This window comes from Tenrec ecaudatus, chromosome 2 (genome assembly GCF_050624435.1).
Source record: "Tenrec ecaudatus isolate mTenEca1 chromosome 2, mTenEca1.hap1, whole genome shotgun sequence".
NCBI classification, from domain to species: domain Eukaryota; kingdom Metazoa; phylum Chordata; class Mammalia; order Afrosoricida; family Tenrecidae; genus Tenrec; species Tenrec ecaudatus.
Window position 1 is genome coordinate 285,044,012 of NC_134531.1, and position 18,597 is coordinate 285,062,608.

An 18,597-nucleotide genomic window follows, 5' to 3' on the forward strand; every position below is an offset into this window, starting at 1 on the left:
CGATACTATTGGAAATAATGTGAAGACCCACTGTAGAAGTCATGCACTGGGGAAAGTACTGATTGTAGGATAAGGTGAAGACAATTCTAAAGAGTAGGGTTAGACTTTTCCAGTAAATAAATGTTCCCATTAAGCACGAAAAGGTTATCATGAGAAAAGAACAAAAAATAATGGAAAAGAATAATTTATAAATTCTACTATTATATCTTTTTTCAAAAGTTCATGGGAAATCCCATTATCTTTGAATTGTATTTTCTAAGACCTTGGGAAATGTATGTGTGCATATGCACATGAGTGTACACAGAGAGAGAGAGAGAAAGCGAAAGAGAAACAAAAGAAGCAACAAACAAATGCTCCATGAAAGAGAAAATTCTACGTTAATCCTGGAAAAACGGACACTAAGAAGATGCTTATACATCTATCACTCATGAAGAATCCTAGGTGAGCAAACATTTGAAGCATACAAAAAGTAAAATGAAAGGAAACATGAAAAATTGGATCAGGTTCACAATATAGTTAATAGGAATTCCAAGAGATATTAGTAGGAATTAAGGAGAGGTTAATTTCAATGAAACTGAGAACTTTCCTTTCCAGAAATTAAAATTCTCATAAATGATGAGGAAAGCTATTCAGACAGAAATGGACAACAACAGCAAACCCAGAAACACTGCAAAGTGATAGGATGCTTCTTCAAAAGGATGAGAACAGAACTGTCATTTAACATAGCGATTCCTTTACTTGGTGTATATCCTACTGAAGTAAGACACAAATACATGTGTGCACACAATTTCCATCACAACACTGTGCAAACATATGAAAATAACCTGAATGTCCATGAGTGGAAAAGTAGCTTAAAAACAAGAACAACAACTAGAATATAAGCAGACAGTGGATGCGAGACGACATCAAAGAACAGGGCTGAATCTGGGAATAGCTTCCTAATGCAATTGAGTCTGAAAGATTATACTAACTGAAATGAGTCCATCACAAAAGGACAGTTATGTATGAGGTCACTATTATTGAAAGTTAAGGCGTTTTCACACTAAAAGCAACATTCGTTGGGGGTGCATCAGGGACTAAAGGAGCAGGGAGGGAGTGAAAGCCACTGACTGGAGAACAGACGGGTGCTAGTTTGGGTGAAGGGCAGACCATGTACAATAAGAGGGAGCTAGGTAATCGATAATGGAAGCATGGTAAAATATTATGAGGTTTGCCTGATATAAAGACAGCAGAAGCAATCACTGTTATCTACACAAGCTTGCATTAGGGGTGATCTCTAAGTACATCCTTGGGTAACAGAGACCGCCTCAACAATAGAAGGGAAAGAATGCTAACATGCCCAGGAATATACGTTGATTCAATAAAGGATGCTTGTATTTACTTTTGTTGCACATATAGCTAGGGATGTGGTAGAGCAGATGGGGCAAAGTTATGCTAATCTCTGGGTGCCTTGCAGTTGGTTCAGTCTCAAGCAACCCGATTTACAACAAAACAAAAAACTGCCCGGTCCTGCGCAATCTTCTCAATTGCTATGTCTGATGGTTGCAGACACTGTAATGCATTTTATCTATTCAAACTCATCCCTGCGTTAGCATCATCCACCGTTTAATATAAACTGGGAAAGATTTACCCAGTGGCTTGAGGAGGAGGCATGGAAACAAGAAACACTGGGGAGAAGCGGGATACACGACAGTCCGTTGAGGGAACAAAATGTATGCGTTGAAGCAAAACGTATGTGAGTTGTTGAATGTAGAACTAACGATCTGTTCTGTCAAACTTCACTTACATCACATTTTTAAAAATTGAAACTAAGACCAATTTAAAAGAACGAGATGATAGAGACAAGAGAAAAAGATGCAGAGATTACCAAATTATTAGAAATATCAAAGCAGACTAATTGCTATGCTAAGTACACTAAAAGATATAGAGGACTGATGGACAGGAAACACAGGGAATTTAATGGAGAATTTTCACAGAGGTGGAAATTATTAAAACAGAGCCAGAAAGAGCTGCCCAGGTTGAGTTTCTGTGTGCTCCACAGAAAGAAGTGCACTTCCCACAGGACCTGGGGGGAAAAAAAAAGTTCTCTCAACAGGTTCCAAAGGAAACTTGCTGCCATTGAAACATTCTGACTCATATCGAGCCCCTGTGGGTTTCCAATACTGTAACTGTTGATGGAGTTAGAAAGTCCAGTCTTTCACCCACGGAGCTGCTGGTGGTTTCAAACTGCTGACCTGACTGATGGCAGCCTAACGCATAACCACTACACCACCAGGGCTCCTGCCCTATCATATTAGTTACACAGAAATACTACTCTGGGAGAACCTAGATGAGCTGATAGGCTTATAGTCTCAGCAGATCACCCTCCCCCGCCCCCAACTTGTCCTTCAAGTTCTACTTCAGTTTCATCAGCCTGTCAATTCAGCATTGGCTCAGAGGGTCAGGAGCAGAGTCAATTTCAGGTGCTCTCTGAATTCATACAGATTCTGCAATAATGTGTGCACTTGTGATTTGAATGATGTTGAATTCAGAGAGGTGAGAGAGCTTATTAAACTGGATGAAGTGAAAATTGTAGCCTGTAATGGTAAAAGTACTGGCTTCAAATACTACAAGAAGAATGCGGAGCCGGGGTGGGAGGCGGGGGGAAGAGGTGGAGCTTTTTTGGGGCATCTTCTGTTTTCAACGTTTTAAAGAAAAGTATAGAAGAGACTTAAGGTTTATTCTAGCAATGCAGAAATGATGATATGTGCTATCCTATGAAATGATTCCTTCAGAAAGAAGCTTATAACTCTTAAATTACCTTTGTTATAGACCATGATGGAACTAAACTTGACTTAATTACAAATCAGAAGTTGGTCCTCATACAAATAGTCTTTAATCAGTTTGATTTTTAAAACATTGAAAAAGAGAATAAAGGAAATGATCGAAATAGGAAATATATCAGAGTTAAAGGATTGATTGGATCAGCTTATTAAGAGGCTGGATACAGCAGGAACTATAATCCCTGAACAATTAGACCAGTACAAACTATCCACATTGAAGCCCGAATAGCGACACAGTGTTTACAGTCATCTAGGGCATCCAAGAGCTGAGTGAAAGGACAAGACTAGAGAGAGCAAGATAATGGTAAAATATTGTTTATGACTAGTGAAAGACATGATTCAGACCCAATCATGCTATAATTATTTTAGAAATCACATACACACATCAATGTAGAAATATATAAATGCAGACAAACAGAAGGTAAGGAAAAAATGTTGATTCTAGGGCTCTAAGTCATGCATGTATGGGTGTATTCCAGACAAAGCGTGCTTAAATACGTCTCTCCAATCAGTGGTTGGCTGCAGACAATTCTTTTAATTAATCACTTAGTCTCTCAGAGTACTTTTGGTGGGGGGCGGGGGGGGGTCAGGGGGCGGGGCCCAATCAAAACAGTGGCTTGTGAGGGGATCTGCTGAGCCAGAAAAATTCAAAACAGACAAGTCAATGCAAAATGAATGATATAATGTTGCTAGAGTTTTCTTGAAGGTCACAGCATGAACCAAACAGATTACTAGAAAGAAAAAAGTATTAAGAAGATTGAAAACTGCACTGATGATGAAAAGGACTGGGAAAATTGCACCAAGGAGGGTTTTTTCGGTTATTTGATTTTTGCTTTTTTTTCATCACTACGATGCACCTACAGCCCTGACCATTCCTCCTTAGAGCTCTCCTTGGTCCCAAACGCAGCCAGCAATCAGTAACAGAGAGGTTTGTAGCCCTCAGCAGAGCAAACACTGAGGTTTCGATACGGTGCAAATCGTGGTCTTTGAATTTTTAAGAGATGCATTAGAGAAATGACAACCCAGTACTTAGAAGTGCACGGACCTAGATGGACGGTATATCAAGAGAAAAGAGGTTCACATTTTGATATTTTGTTTAATAGATAAGGCTCAGTCAAAAATATTGTTGCAAAATCATAGAATGCTTTCAAACTCGAACACTGCCATTGAGCAGATTCAGACTTGTAGTGACCCTATAAAAGAGGCAAGACCTGTCCCTGTGGGTTTCTGACACAACCCACAGTTTAAACTGCAGGTTTTTAGGAGTAGAAGGCCTCATCTGCTGAACTTGTGGTTATGCCAGCAGGGCTTCTTAGAGAAAGCTTTAGTAAATAAAATAAAGAGAGAGAGAGAGAGAGAGAGAATTGCAGAAATGCAACAAAGCTGATTGCATCTTAGTGCATGGTTTTTACTTATGTTTGTGTTTTTAATTTTATACTTTATTCATGAATATATCCTGATAACATTTTCAAACAACCTAGATGCACTTTGAGCTCTTTTGACCACAATTTCCAGTTCTAGTTCTCTCCTGTTGTCTTCAAGTATAGGTGCTTATTTCACCAGGCAGCCAGAACAACTAAATTAGGCTATGGACTACATCACCTGAAATCTTCCTGGGATCTCATGCTGCCTACATTGAACAAAGAAGTGTTTAATATCACCTATCCGCTCTGAGAGCGATGGTGGTTCCATAGTGGAGCCCTCCCTTTGCACGAAGGAGATGAAGGTTTGGTTTCTGGTCAATGCACCTCATGGGCAAAGCCCACTCATTTGTTTATGGAGGTTGTGTACCGCTCTGATGCCAGACAAGGAGCGCAGTTAGCCACATGCAGTGCTTCAAACCCACTAGCAGTTCTCGAAGGGAAAGGTGAGACTTGCTGCTCCTGTTCAAATGGATCACCTCGGAAAGCACGGAAGCAGTGGTCCCTTGTCCATGAGGCCACTGTGAGTCAGACTAGGTCAATGGCAGTGAGTTTCAGTTCTGTAATACCAACGAGGATCCTGGTGGTGACGTTGGACCGCTGAGTACAAAGACAGTGTCCAAACACTCCAGTTGTTGCTCTGCGTTAGTCTGGGTACTTTAGAGAAACAAATCCACAGAAACTCATGCATAAGAGAGTGTTTTAGAGAAAGGTTAAGTGGACATCAAGAAAACATCCCAACCCAGTGTTGCCCAAGCCCACAAGTCCAACACCATTCCACAAAGTCCTCCTCCATCTCACAAAACACACGCAATGATGCCGACTACAGGAGGAAAGCCCTGTCAGTGAACATGTAAGCATCTCAGTGCCGCCAGGGGTCTCCACGTGGCTGCTCCAGCACCCAGGGCTGCATCGGGGTAGGTCCATGTGACTTTTCCTTGGGGATATCTTGCAGGAAGTGAGCCTTGCCAGCTAAAACAGGGAACTGGCTAAGGCAGCTGCACCCTGGTCTGGCCATCAGAAAGCAAGAGACCCAAGAACTAGAAAGGCGAGGTTCACTGAGCCATTTAGGCCTTTGCCCTTCAATTAACCCCACGTGTGTTTATCGGCCAGGTTGGCACAACAAACTAACTCATGCTCCAAGGGAGAAAAGTGGTGTTGCCTGCTTTGTAAAGATTTAATCACCCATAAAGGGTGACTCAGTCAGAATCGACTCAGAGCCGGTACATTTTTCATTTTAGAACAGCCTTCAGTGGGTTGTCTGACTGAGTATACTAGGAAGAAAGGCCTGCCAATATGTCTCAGAAATCCAGGGAAGGAAAACTCTACAAATCAATGTAGTCCAACCTACAAGCAGTCATGGGGCTGAGGTGAGCGCAGGCAGTACTGTTCCCTTGCCGTGAGTTGGCCATGAATCTGGACTGAGTCAACGACAGCCAACAACAACTACATGTGCCTTCTACATGCTGGAGAGAGAGACAGCGAGTCATTTTAGGAAGATTTTTTAATGTACCCTAATGGAAGCTAGACTCTATACAGATGAAAGTCAGTAAAAATGATGAATGAGAAAAAATACACATGTCATATGGTGATAGTGTTATGAAGGAAAAGGAGGGAAAGAGGAAGGTATAGGAAGTGGGGAGCTAGGATGAGCAGTCTGTCATAGTGTAATGAAGAGCGCCTTAAGCAAGGCCCTGAAGCAGATGAAGCGACAGGGTACTTATCTCCCCGCAACTCTGCTTTTCTCCAAATTAGATTGAAATGGACCACAGAAGCGCAGAGCCCATCCATGGAGCATCATTAAGATCTGCTCGTGGCATACTGCTGCTCCTACGCCCCAGGAAATAAATGCCAAGCAGCTTGTCATGCTTAATGGTACCATGTTCACTTTAGTGTAAACCTCGTTATGTGCGTTAAGGATGCTAGAAGAAGCGCCCGTGTTAGGGAAAGAGGCTTGAATCCAAACCCTGCCTTAATAACTTCTTGCTATATACTGAACTCAGAAGAGCTTTTCAGATACAAAATAGAAATATTGATATTAAAAAGTCCCTTTAAAATTCTAAATGCTACTACCTTCTCCTTACATATTGACTCTCTCATTATCTGACATATTGCATTTTCAACTATCTATATCTATCTATCTATCTATATCTATATATACATATATACACATATATACATATATATATACATATTGCATTAACAAGATAAGTCTGGCAGTTAAAAAAATGCCAAGGTGGAGGAGGGCGAAAGTAACGCTGACTGATGGTGAAAGTTATGTGTCAACTTGACAGAGCCATGATTCTCAGTGGTTTGGATGTTATGCAATGCTGTAACTTGACAGGTACATAACGATATTGTCATCCTCCATTTTGTTAGGTGATGTGGTTATCTTCCATTTCTGTAGCACATCAATTTTCAGGTAACAACCAGGTCTTTGAACCCAACCACACTGATGAGTGAGGAGTGGATGTATGTATGTTATGTTTCCATATGCCCTGAATCCATTCTCTACCGTTAGATTTCCCCGGAAACTTCAGTCTCAGTCATTTCATGTGTCCTACTACTTGAAAGGATGCTTCTCATATCAAAAATTGGTAGTATTGTTTACTTCACTGATTTTTTTAATTTTCAAGTTGACACAGTGCCTTGCATATTATCAGCCATAAAATTTTGTAAAATGAGTGGTTTTCTTGTTGCTTTTCAATAAGTCTGCATTTTAGAAAGAGCGTCTCACAGATTCTGAACCTCTATGTTTGTTGAAATCCTCAATTGGCATCCAGTCAGCTCCAACTCGCGCTCAGCCCATGTGCGTCGGAGAAGTGCATTCCCTAGGGTTTCCATGGCAGATTCCCCCAGAACTAGCCGATTTCCTGGGAGCCCAGGTGGGGTAGCAGTTATGCCTTGAGCTACTAACTGCAAGGTCAGCAATTTGAAACCCCCAGCCAGCTCTGCTGTGGGGCTTTCTCCTCCCGAAAAGAACGACAATTTCAAAGACCTACAGGGCAGCTCTCAACTGTCCTAGAGGGTCACTATGCATGATGTTGGAATGTGATCCTCTAACCTGCTGGTACCACCCAGAAGTTTTTAACCCTGAAATTGCCTTCGCTATTAAAATATCATGAATTTTTAAATTTTTTCTGTAGACAATTTGATGTATTTTTGTGTTCCCCAGCTTTGCATTTGGTGTGCGAGAAAAGAAAGGAGAAGGATTCACAATCAGATTTTAATGTGCTGAGGAGCCCTGGTGACATGGTGGTTACATGTTGGACATAATGGTGTCATGCTGGGCTATGATTGGGAATGGTAGCAGTTCAAAACCACCTGCCTTTCCCTGGGAGAAAATCAGGTTTTCCATTTCTTTAAACAGTCACTGTGTGGGTGACTCACAGGGGCAGTTCTACCCTGCCCCATAGGGTGGCTGTGGGTCAAGGTTGATTGGATGGTAGTTGAGTTTGATATTTTTCATTTTGTAAACAACTGCTAGTAAACAAGCATAGTGAAGGAAAGATTTAGGTGAGCATAGGGGTGGTTTAGTGTTTAAAAGCACAGATGCTGACCTAAGGATAGATGGTTTGAACAACCAGTCTCTGCAGGAGAAAAGAACTGGCCATCAGCTCCCTTATAGGGAACCTTACAATCCTACAGGGTTGCTATGGGTTGAGTCAGAAGACTCCTGGACATACACACCAATAGGAAGAGGGAGAAGGGAGGCAAAGGAAGGAATAGAATGGAGAGGAAGGGGAGAAAAGAGAAAAGAAAGAGGGTGTGGGGATATTGACTTGCCCCAGCTCCACACAGCACCCACAGCCCTCGAGTCTAGTCCATCTCAGAGTGATCCTACAGGACAACGTACAACTACCTTTAAGGTTGATGAGGCTATAAATCGTTATGGAAATAGATCGCCAAACCTATTTCTCAGGGAGCAGCTGGCAGGTTCATCCTGTTGGCCTTTGGGTTAGCAGACAAGCGCTTTAACCATAGCAGGACCAGGGTGCCTTCTAGCCCCATAGTGAGCGATGGCTGGCAGCTTTTTCTGCATGGAGGCATTGCAGGAAGGCACAGTGGATCTGTGCTCTGCCAGTACCTGAGAGACAGAGCAGAACTCTCCAGAGGGGCTGTTGGGACCAGCTAGGGCTCCTTATTAGCTTCCGGGTGATCCTCACAAGCACCCACATGCCAGGATATGAGACCTTTCATCAGAGAGGGTTCGGGTGATTTTTCATCATCTGAAACTGAGATGCAGCCAAGAGAGCCAATGGCTACCCGGGCAACTTAATTAAAGTCTCATTTATCTTGTTTGACTTTTGCATGTACAAGACCTTAAGGTTGTCTCAGCTGAGATTTGAAGGAAAATTCTTGTTAGAAGGCACTGATAATGCCTGGCGAAAGCAAAAGGAATCATCCTATTGAATCCTCTTGTGGAATCATGCATGGCTTTTGCCAGGTGTTCGGTGTGGGCAATGCTAGAAGCAGTGTGGGAATGTGTGTGTGTGTGTGTGTGTGTGTGTGTGTGTATGGGGGCAGATTTGAGAATCCTTCTTTCAGAATTCCCAGGAGCCACATCTCTTCACCAGCAAGCCTTCCTCTTTGAGATGCAAAATGCTAGGAGGTGTATAAAGAGCAGGGGGAACACATCGCGTCTTAATTATGTTTTACTTGTTTTTAGTCTCTTCAAACATAAGTGTCTGGAGAGTGCAGGGAAAAGCAAAGACTTGTCCTTCTTCAAGGGCCTTATTTCTGCAGGAGGCTAAAGATCCTCTAGTAAAAGCCATTTCCCACTCTCACCCACTTAGAAGTAAAATAAAGTTTTATGTTGAAACCCATACAACCTGAAAGGTTGAAACTCGAGCGAGCCAGGTTCCACTTGATTCACCTACTTGTTCCAACATCGGAAAGTTAATCTCTGGACATTTGCCACTGAGGATTGTGAAGGTACTTTTACCTTTAAGTTAATGTCCGTTAAATAGAACAGGTACCACACCCCTGCCTATAGCACAAGTTTCTGGCATGGTTTCCATAATAGAGACCCAACATTTGCTGGGAATGATCAAAATAAAGCCAAACAGAAAAAAAATTGACTAGTTTATGAACACGATTCATCCGTGTTCAGTTTGTTTCCTAGTAAGTGGCTGAAGAAATCACCTACATGTCTTTAAAATGTGTCATTCATTTTGGATAATAAACTTGATCTCATTTCTCAGTTTATCTGTGATGTCACAGTGATATAATTTTCTTATTTTTGACTCTATTCTTGAACTAAGGAACCCTGTTGGTGTTGTGGATTAAGGGCTGGGCTGCTAACTACAAGGCCAGTCATTCAAACCCATCGCTCCATAGGAGCAAGACAAGGATATCTGTCCCCATAGACTGACAAGCCTCTAACACCCTCCATAGGATTGTTAAGAGTCAGAATTGACTCGATGGTGGTGGGTTATTCTTGGAGGAGAAAAATGAGATGCTAATGCCAGGGGCTTAGGTGGAGAGCAAATGTTTTGAGAATGATGAGGACAAAGAATGTACACATGTGCTTTACACAATTGATGTATGCATGGATTGTGAAAAGAGTTGTATGAGGCCTAATAAAACAATAAAAGGTCAAATGAGGTGGATTTTCAACTTAGACAAAATGATTATTCTAAGTAAAAGCCTATTTTATTTATAGCTACACAATGATTTATCTACATTTGGAATGTATATCTTCTCCCATGACAGTATTAGCCATCTGACTTGTTCCAGCCAATCAGAATATTGTTCCCCTTCTGTAAAGTGCTTCATTCATGAGTTACTCAAAGGAGGCCAATCGGTCTTTTCCTTTGAAGGATTGAAATGACTGGGAAATGAGCGAGAGAGAGAGAGAGAGAGAGAGAGAGAGAGAGAGAGAGAGAGAGAAGAAGGAGGAGGAGGAGGAGGAGGGGGGGGGGGGGGAGGGGGATGGGGAGAGGGATAGGGAGAGGGAGAGGGAGAAGGAGAAGGAGAAGAAGAATGACTGAGACTTCTAATCTAATATACATGTGGACCGGAATAGCTTAGCGTAGTAGTTCAAGTGGATATTTTAGATGTGTGTGTGTGTGTGTGTATACATACATATTCCAAATGTAGATAAATCATTGTGTGGCTATGCCTGAACCCCCATGAGGAGGTCACATGTAATCGGTTCCCCTTTTTCAACCCACCCTCCCAGTACCACCACTCATACCACTGGTCCTAAAGGGATAATCCTCCCTGGATTCCCTATGTTTCCTGTTCCAATCTGTACCAGTGTACATCCTCTGATCCAGCCAGATTTGTAATGCAGAATTGGAATCATGATAGTGGGGGAGGAGGAAGCATTTAGGAACTAGAGGAAAGTTGTATGTTTCATCATTGCTACATCCCACCCTGACTGGTTTGTCTCCTCCCCGAGACCCTTCTGTAAGGGGATGTCCAGTGGCCTAAAAATGGGCTTTGGGTATCTGCTCCGCACGCCCCCCTCTCATTCACTATAGTACAATTTTTTGTTCTGATGTTTCCTGATACCTGATCCCTTAGACACCTACCTTGTGATCGCACAGACTGCTGTGCTTCTTCCATGTGGACTTTGTTGCTTCTGAGCTAAATAGCTGCTTGCTTACCTTCAAGTCTTTAAGACCCCGGATGCTATATCTTTTAATAGCCAGACACCATCAGCTTTCTTCACCAAATTTGCTTCTGCACCCATTTGTCTTCAGTGATCATATCAGGGCGGTGAGCAAACAATGATATGATTAAATAGATCTATGTGCATATGCTTATAGGTTTAGTATTAAGGTAGCAGAAGGACATTGGGCCTCCACTCAAGTACTCCCTCAATGCAAGAATACTTTCTTCTATTAAATTGGCATTCTATGATGCTCACCTTCCCAACTCAACCACAGAAGACAAAGTGGGTGAATAAGTAAATGTGGTGAAGAAAGCTGATGGTGCCTGGTTATCGAAAGACAAATCATAGTCTCAATGGAACGTTTCTTCAGAAGTAATCAATAGCCAGGGTCAGCCATTGATGTCGATGAAAGACTCTAACTTCATAGAGTCTCCAAAAACCAAACTCACTGCCATTGAGTCTATGTCAACTCCTAACGACCCTGTTGGGCTGGGTAGAACTGGTCCTGCAACTGGTTCCAGAAATAGAAAGGCCCCTCTCTCTCCTGCAGAGCAGCAGGTGGTTTCAAACTTTAGACCTTGCAGATTGCAGCCCAATGCATAACCATTATGCCACTGATGCTCTACCACAAAACAGTTTACTCTGTATGCCTTTATGTGCAGTAGCAGGATCCCTGTCCCTGTCAGGCATTGTAAGAATGCGAGGTCATAGTGCTCGGTGCATACTGACAGGTACCAGTGTGTCAACCATGTGTACCAGAGCAGAACGGTGCTTCACAGGATTTCCAATGGGTGTTTTGTCAGAGATCAACCACCACGCCTTTCTTCTGAGGTGCCTCTAGTGGGACTCAAACCTCCAAATTTTCAGTCAGTTGTCACATGGGAGACAATTTGCACCATGCTAGGTACTCCCTAGAGGTTTGTTAAATAAAGCACGATCTCTTAAATACGTGAATGGAACCATCACAGAGGCAAGCACCTTGACCCCCTGTAACGCCTTGGCAGGATTTACTCCTTGGTTGCCTGTTCTCCAGAAGCAGAATGGGAAACTTCATCGTGATCTCGTGGAAAATGGCAGCTACACCAGCACCGTGGAGAAAATAAAGACTGTGGAGGCCAAGTTCACTGAAATCCCATTTGATTGAGCCATCTTGCTGAACTTTATAACATTGTTGCTAAAAAATAATTTTAAAACATAATTTAACTCTCAGGGAATTAGAGCAACTCTTGGCCTGCCAAATCAGTGTCTTGTACATGGATGACTCAAAAGGTATTGTGACTAGTTATAGTTTATACATGCACACATTTATTCCATGACAACTGTATGTAAACATGTGTCAGTAATGGTAGGGAGGCTACAGATAAGTTCTTTTAAGGTTTCCTTCAAAGAAAGTACAATCAAAGCAGTGTCTTCATAAGGAGTCTGCTGAGCTCGATACATTCATGGCAGAGAGGATGGCTCAGAGGGATATTTTAATAGACTTTCTTGATGGACAATGCATAATCATGGGGACTTATTAGGATGAAAGTTTTTTGTGCTTTAAAAAATATATAGCAATAAGGAAAAAGCCAGGACATGTTCTGACCCCAGATGTTCGTTTGTTTGTTTTCCCATCCTGACCGGGCGCCTGCTCGTTCTTGGAGAGAAACCGGGGTAGTCCTAGAAACTTTTTATTGGTTAACCTTACCCCGTCTACCTTACCCTGTGCACCGATCTTGCACCTTCAGACTTCTGTTTGCTCTTATCGCATCCCTCCAAGGATGTCCAAGTTGCCTTTTGGACACAGTGTAAATGGAAGATCACAGAATCATCTGGAGAAGTCTAGAGACAGAAATACTGCCTTTCAGAGTTTAGTGGCCCACATGGAGGATGTGTCAAGGAACAATAGGCTCACATTTTGCTATATTTTATTTAATAAAGACTTCTCTTGGATTTACCATAGTATAATAATGCATTTCTCTGTTTTCTATTAGTAATAAGTACAATTAGGACAGATCTGGATTAGTTAGGTCACTTTGCCTTTCTGACTCGTAGGTATGGGTCCCATTCTTAAGTCAACTGCCTAATTCTATATCCAATTCCACTCCAGTCTAAACTATTTCAACCTATGTATTTGGTTATGGCAGAGATTAGGCAGGAACATCTGTGACTCAATTTGTTCCTTTCACATTGTAGGAAAGACTTAGTCTAATGATTCTATTTTAATCAATTAGATCTTCTTCATGCTAACACTGAGAATGTAGCAAAAAACAATGGACTCTGTGGCAGTTATGTAACCTCCTGTCAACTTGAGCAAAGGGGTGGAGTCTAGTCTGTCAAACAGGCCACAACCTGATTAATGCCTCCTGTAGGCATGGTCTTCTCATGAGGATTCTGGGAGTTTTCCTCTCTTCTTCCCTGGAGGCAAGACACACACACTCTCTCTCTCTGTTTGGCCTTCTTGTTGACAAGCCACATGGAGCCACGCTGATGGCAGCCAGAACCCTGAAGTTGCTTCCACCGCCACTGGATCCACAAGACTTTCCACCCACTGCCCTGTGATATTCTGGCATGTGGCATTATTGCATATGTAGTGTGAGTGCAAAGAGGACTTCATAGACTGGAATTGGACATATGGGCTAATATCGGACTTGATCTAGGCTGGGCTGGGATCTTTTCTTAATATCCATTTACTCTTTGATATCAAGAGTGTCTCTGGATTTATTTCTCTAGTCAACCGGGACTAACACAGACTGAACTATATCAATCTTCATGCAGCAGGTTCAGGATTTGTGGCCGTTTCAATCTACCCCAGAGAGTCATGAAGGGTTTGATGTGGCATCTCCTAACAACAACAAACTTTGTATTCTTGCCTGTGGCAGGTATCCATCCCCCAAACAAACAAACAAATACAATCAAATAAAATTAACATAGCAGTGAACATAGCAAACTAACTGGTATCTCTCGTTATTATCATGGAAGCAGAAACTTTATTTTATAGTGGCCAAGGTCTCCATGCTTAATGTAGTGGTCGCCTCCGTAGTCCTGTCAAATCAAAAGAGCTATGGAAACAGAAATAAAACAGGGGTCCTTTTTCACCCCTTGCTTAGTTAAAATGTTAGTCATACTTCAACTGCAAAGTCTTTGAAAATAGCGAATATGTATGAACAGGCAGAATTGCAGAACCTTCATGGAATTTGCAACCTTAGCTTGAAAAATCCTCTCTTGACATATAGGCTAAGCAGATTTGCTCTATAAGAGATTTAGAGAGGAAGCACATGAATTCACTGTCACTCTCCTCCAATCTCTCCTTACTTCTTCCCCATGCAGTTGAAGAATGACAAATAGTACTGATCCCAGAATAGGTCCCAGGGTGAGCCCGGCCCAGGCATCCTGGCCTGCAATGAGCTCCAAAGAGCCCTATTAAGCTTCCTGTGATCTGAAGTCCCCGCCGAATGCAGCCTTTGCAGTCTTCCTTTGGTTTTATTTTTTCTCATTTCATCATTTAATTTAAAATTGTGTGTGTGCATGTGCACGCGTGTGTGTATGTGTGTGAAGCAGAGCAGTATCTTTGAAGATTGGAAGCAAGGAGCCTCCCTCCATTCTGACTTCTGAAGAAAAACTGCCTACAATATGCCTTAAGTCATCAAGTTCAAATGAGGTGAAGCGTATCTCATCTCTTGTAGCAATTATTGCAACTCGCTGTTATTTGTTTGAGGAGCCCTGGTGGTGTGGTGGGTACAACTTGGACTGCTAGCCCCAAGGTCAGCAGTTCAAAACCTCAGTATCTCAGTAGAGAGAGAGAGAAGTTCTTCTATTCCTGTGAGAGTTACTGTCTCAGGAACTCACAGGGGCGGTTCGAGCCTGGCCTATGGGGTTGCTGTGGGGAGGCATCAACTCCATGGCAGTGAGTTTGGTTTGGTTTTGACTTTGGTACTTGTTTGCCACTCATGGTTTCAGGCCATGTCTATCATCCCACAAATCTACAGCCTTGGAGTCAAGTACCTGACAAACAGTACACTGCTCCTGACTAGGCAGAAACCTCCACCAGTTTTGACCTGTATTCAGAGGCCTTTCCCAGGCATCAGCTCTTCCCAAGCCTATCTCAATAGCACAGAGAACCCCGAGGGGCAAGGAGAGAAGCGGAGACATCATCATGTTTAGCTGCTCTTGTTAGAGGCTGTCTAGTCAGCCTTGTGCTGGGGCAACCCCAGCACAATAGAATCACACTTTACTCTTCCCTGCGTTGTCATCACCATTGTTCCTATGCAAAAAGCTGTTCTGTGGCCACTGGGTATTTTGAAAGCCATCCAACCCAAAGGACTCACAGTCTTGAACTACATCAGACAACATTCTATTGTCAGCTCTAGAGTTTATATAGTTTTCAGAGGGGGATTACCAGCCCCTTTCCCATAGTCTTTCTTGGGCTGAACATTCCATTGAAACTTGTTCAGCATTGGCCAGTCTTCTGGTCTTTGAAATACCAGAGGTCTTTGAAATACCAGCATGACAGCAACAAGCAAGCTACCCTGGCATGAGGTAGTGCCACAAGCTGGCAGAGATGTTTACTAGCCTGGTCCTAATCACATACCAAATCAAGAGCAAGCATAGTACTTGCCTAAACCCGCAGCAACAATCTTTCTACCACAGTCTTCTAGGGTCTGCCCTCAGAGTTCAGGATCTATTTTCATACACGCAGACCTGGGAAAATATAATTGGAATAAGAAAAGCATAGGCCTTGCAAAAGCTCAGGTATCAGGAAAAACAACCCCCTGGCCAACTCATGCTGGCCTCGTGCATTCCAGAAGGGAACTGCTCCTGGAGTTGTCTGGACCGTAAACATTATGGGAACAGATCACCAGGCCTTTCTTTCGCAGTGCCACTGTGTGTATTTGAACTATCAACCCATTGGTTAGGGGTCAAGTGCAAACTGCTGGTGCCACTTAGGGAGCAGGCCCTAGGAAGGAACCCCAATACAGGGCATGATGGTTCCCGCAGCTTATGGCCAGATTTTCCCACATGATGGTCAGTGTGACTACAAATGACAGGGCCTGTCTTGCTGAGTTTTCAGGCAAAGAGAGCAAGGTGCCAGTGTTCCAAATGTCTTGTAAATTCATTGCAAAACTCTGTTTTTACTTTTCCCTTGGCACTAAGTGCAAGTGCTTGCTTTGCTGTTTCTTAGTCTTCTAATACTCCTTCTCCCCCCTCCTCCTCCTCTTCCTCCTCTGTCTTTTAAATGACGTCATCTTCCATTTTATTTTTCTCATGTCACCGCCTAGCAGCCCTTCTTGTCTCCCCGTGTCTTGATCAGCATGTAACGAATCGCTTTCTTCTGTACATGCAGAGAAGTTCAGAAGCAGTTGTTGGTGGTAGGCAGCTGTACTGCTTGTATTCTAGTAGGGAGTGATTTTGGTCCATCAGGAGAGGAAAGTTGAATCATCTCTTTCCCAATGTCCCCCTCTTCCCATGAGCAACATCTGCTTATGCTGTCCAGCCAGCAACACTGACACGGACAGGGTCTTGCTCATATTCGGCTTAAGCAGGCAAACTCAAGGTGGCAGGTCGGTGCTGTGCCGGCAGCCAGAGCGTGTCAAGAAGTCATGGCCGAAAACCCTCTGTGCTGAGGGAAATGCTTTTCTGCCCTGGGAGGTGGGGTAATGACGTGGGGAGAGACAATGTCTTTTGAATTTTCAGTTTCCGTTACCACCCCAAAGGAAAGGCGTTGCAGCTGGAGGATGATCCCTATATGCAAAAAAGAAAAGACGAAATCGCTTCCCAAGCGGAACCCCAGCCATTTGAAGGGGAGCGTGTCGCGGCCTTCCCCAGCAAGTTCTGCATTTTCAAAGAGAGATTTGTGCTGCAAGAAGCAGCTTTGGAAATCATCTCAGGAAAAGGATCCTCTTTTTGCCTCCCTAATCAACCCTTTTATGCTGGCTGAGTCCAGTGACAAGTCACATGGAACCTGCAGGAAAGCTATTTAAAGCCCGTTTTGCGTGCCAAATGTGTAGGAAGCTCAATCCTGACAAGGGAGGTCACTGTCAGTCACCTTACTGCTCCCAGGCCGGTCTGGATGATCCACAGCCCTCAGCTGTGCCGGGCACGGGCGTCCTTCCTTGTCCTCCTGCCTTTCTTTCGCTTGTAGACTCCAGACCTCTTGGGGGGGGGGGGATGCGACCCCCCAAAGAGGTGCCCTCACAAGTAAGTCCTGCCTCCAGGTTTCTGCTGGGGGCAGATATGGATGAAGATTTCTTTATATGACCACCTCAGAGACGTTTATCATTTTATTACTAGTCTGAGTGCAATTTAACAGTTTTGGGGGAATTCTGCAATGGTTGCTGGGAACGATGTCAAAACTCTGGGTTCCAGCCTGTCCTGTCCTGTGACCTTATGAGACACAATTTATCTTGCACAAGATGTCATTGATCCTACTCCCGATGCAAATGAATCTATGGCTGTTGGATAAAAGAGAGTATTTCAGAGCCGTTCATATTTGGGATCTTTTGACAAAGAGGCCATTTAGAAGTAACTGGGAAACATGCCTCTGGCCTGGGGAGAGCAAAGCTTACTCCAAGCCTTTTATTTTGCTATTAAAAACTTGGCTGGGAAACATGCTTTAGTGGGTGCATGTGAGCCACAGCATAGCGGCCAGAAGATATCAGTGGGATTTGCCTGTCTCCGGGTGCTTTGCCAGCCTATGCCCCCCATTACCACCCTGTGACTTAGTGGAGGCCCCTTTTTTGAATTTCCTCAAAGACCATATCAGGCTTCAAAATAAAGGTAGCGCTGTGTGATAGGAGATCATCAGTCAGCCTCCCTGCAGGAAACAGATGGCACACTCAAATCGATCATTTCGAAGGAGCTTAATAGGGAATATTTATTTTAATATTTGGGCAGGAGGCAGGGGGTTAGGAAAATCACTGGGAATTGTGCAGAATCCTGGGGCCAGTAGCATCAGGAAGTTGTTATGCCCTCTAGGTGGGTAGAGGATTCTTGGAGGGAGCCGAACTAGAAGCTGGAGACACACAGAACCCCGTGTGAGAGCCTACCAACAAGCACTGGGCCACGTAGTGGAACACTGCAGGAAGCACCCAGATTTTGTCGGGAGGAAGCCAGGGAGGAAATGCCCACATCACTCTTTCCTTCTTCCAATCTCTTACCAATACGCCTCCTGGTTATTGGCCAATTCCCTCTGGAAGTGGGAGGCTAGACTGCCCTGGGTATGCATGGTACAGTCAGGCTTCCAACCACAGCAACATAGATTTGAGGGTGAATGGAATGTACAATGGAAGACAACAAACAAAAGGGATATTGTGGAGCTCCATGGACCATTCACTATTTTTTTTAAAAGAGAAAAAAATCTCTGTGAAATACTGTAATGGAAGAGACCCTATGGGTTTTCATCTCTTTGCCTCTGCTGGTGGTATGGTGGGTCACTCGGTCTACTACGGTCAAGTTTGACAGTCTTGGAAACCCACGGGCAGATCTACCTTCCTGATAGGGTTGCTATGAGTCAGAATGGACAATGGCGGAGAGTTTTGAAGGTTGTTCTTGTTGTTTTACCTGGAGGTCAAGTTTCTGGTGGTGACCATGTTTCACATGTTTGACTGCCTGAGGCCACTGAGAGGCAAGAAAGGCTTGGTGGGCTCTCCAAACATCAGCCCTCGAAAACTCTGGAGCACAGTTGTGCTCTAAGACACGAGGTTGCTATGAGAAGCAACTAAATGGCATCTGGAGACTGGTAAACTCTACCTTG

The 18,597-nt window shown here is 43.5% G+C and overlaps 1 protein-coding gene and 1 pseudogene across 2 annotated transcripts in view; both read left to right on the forward strand.

The window, feature by feature from the left end:
• The window catches only part of LSAMP (limbic system associated membrane protein), a 771,811-nt gene that overhangs the window by 433,161 nt on the left and 320,053 nt on the right, over positions 1-18,597 (forward strand). The gene's annotated exons all lie outside the window — the stretch shown is intronic.
• LOC142439026 (transcription initiation factor IIA subunit 2 pseudogene) lies at positions 1,183-16,782 on the forward strand (annotated as a pseudogene).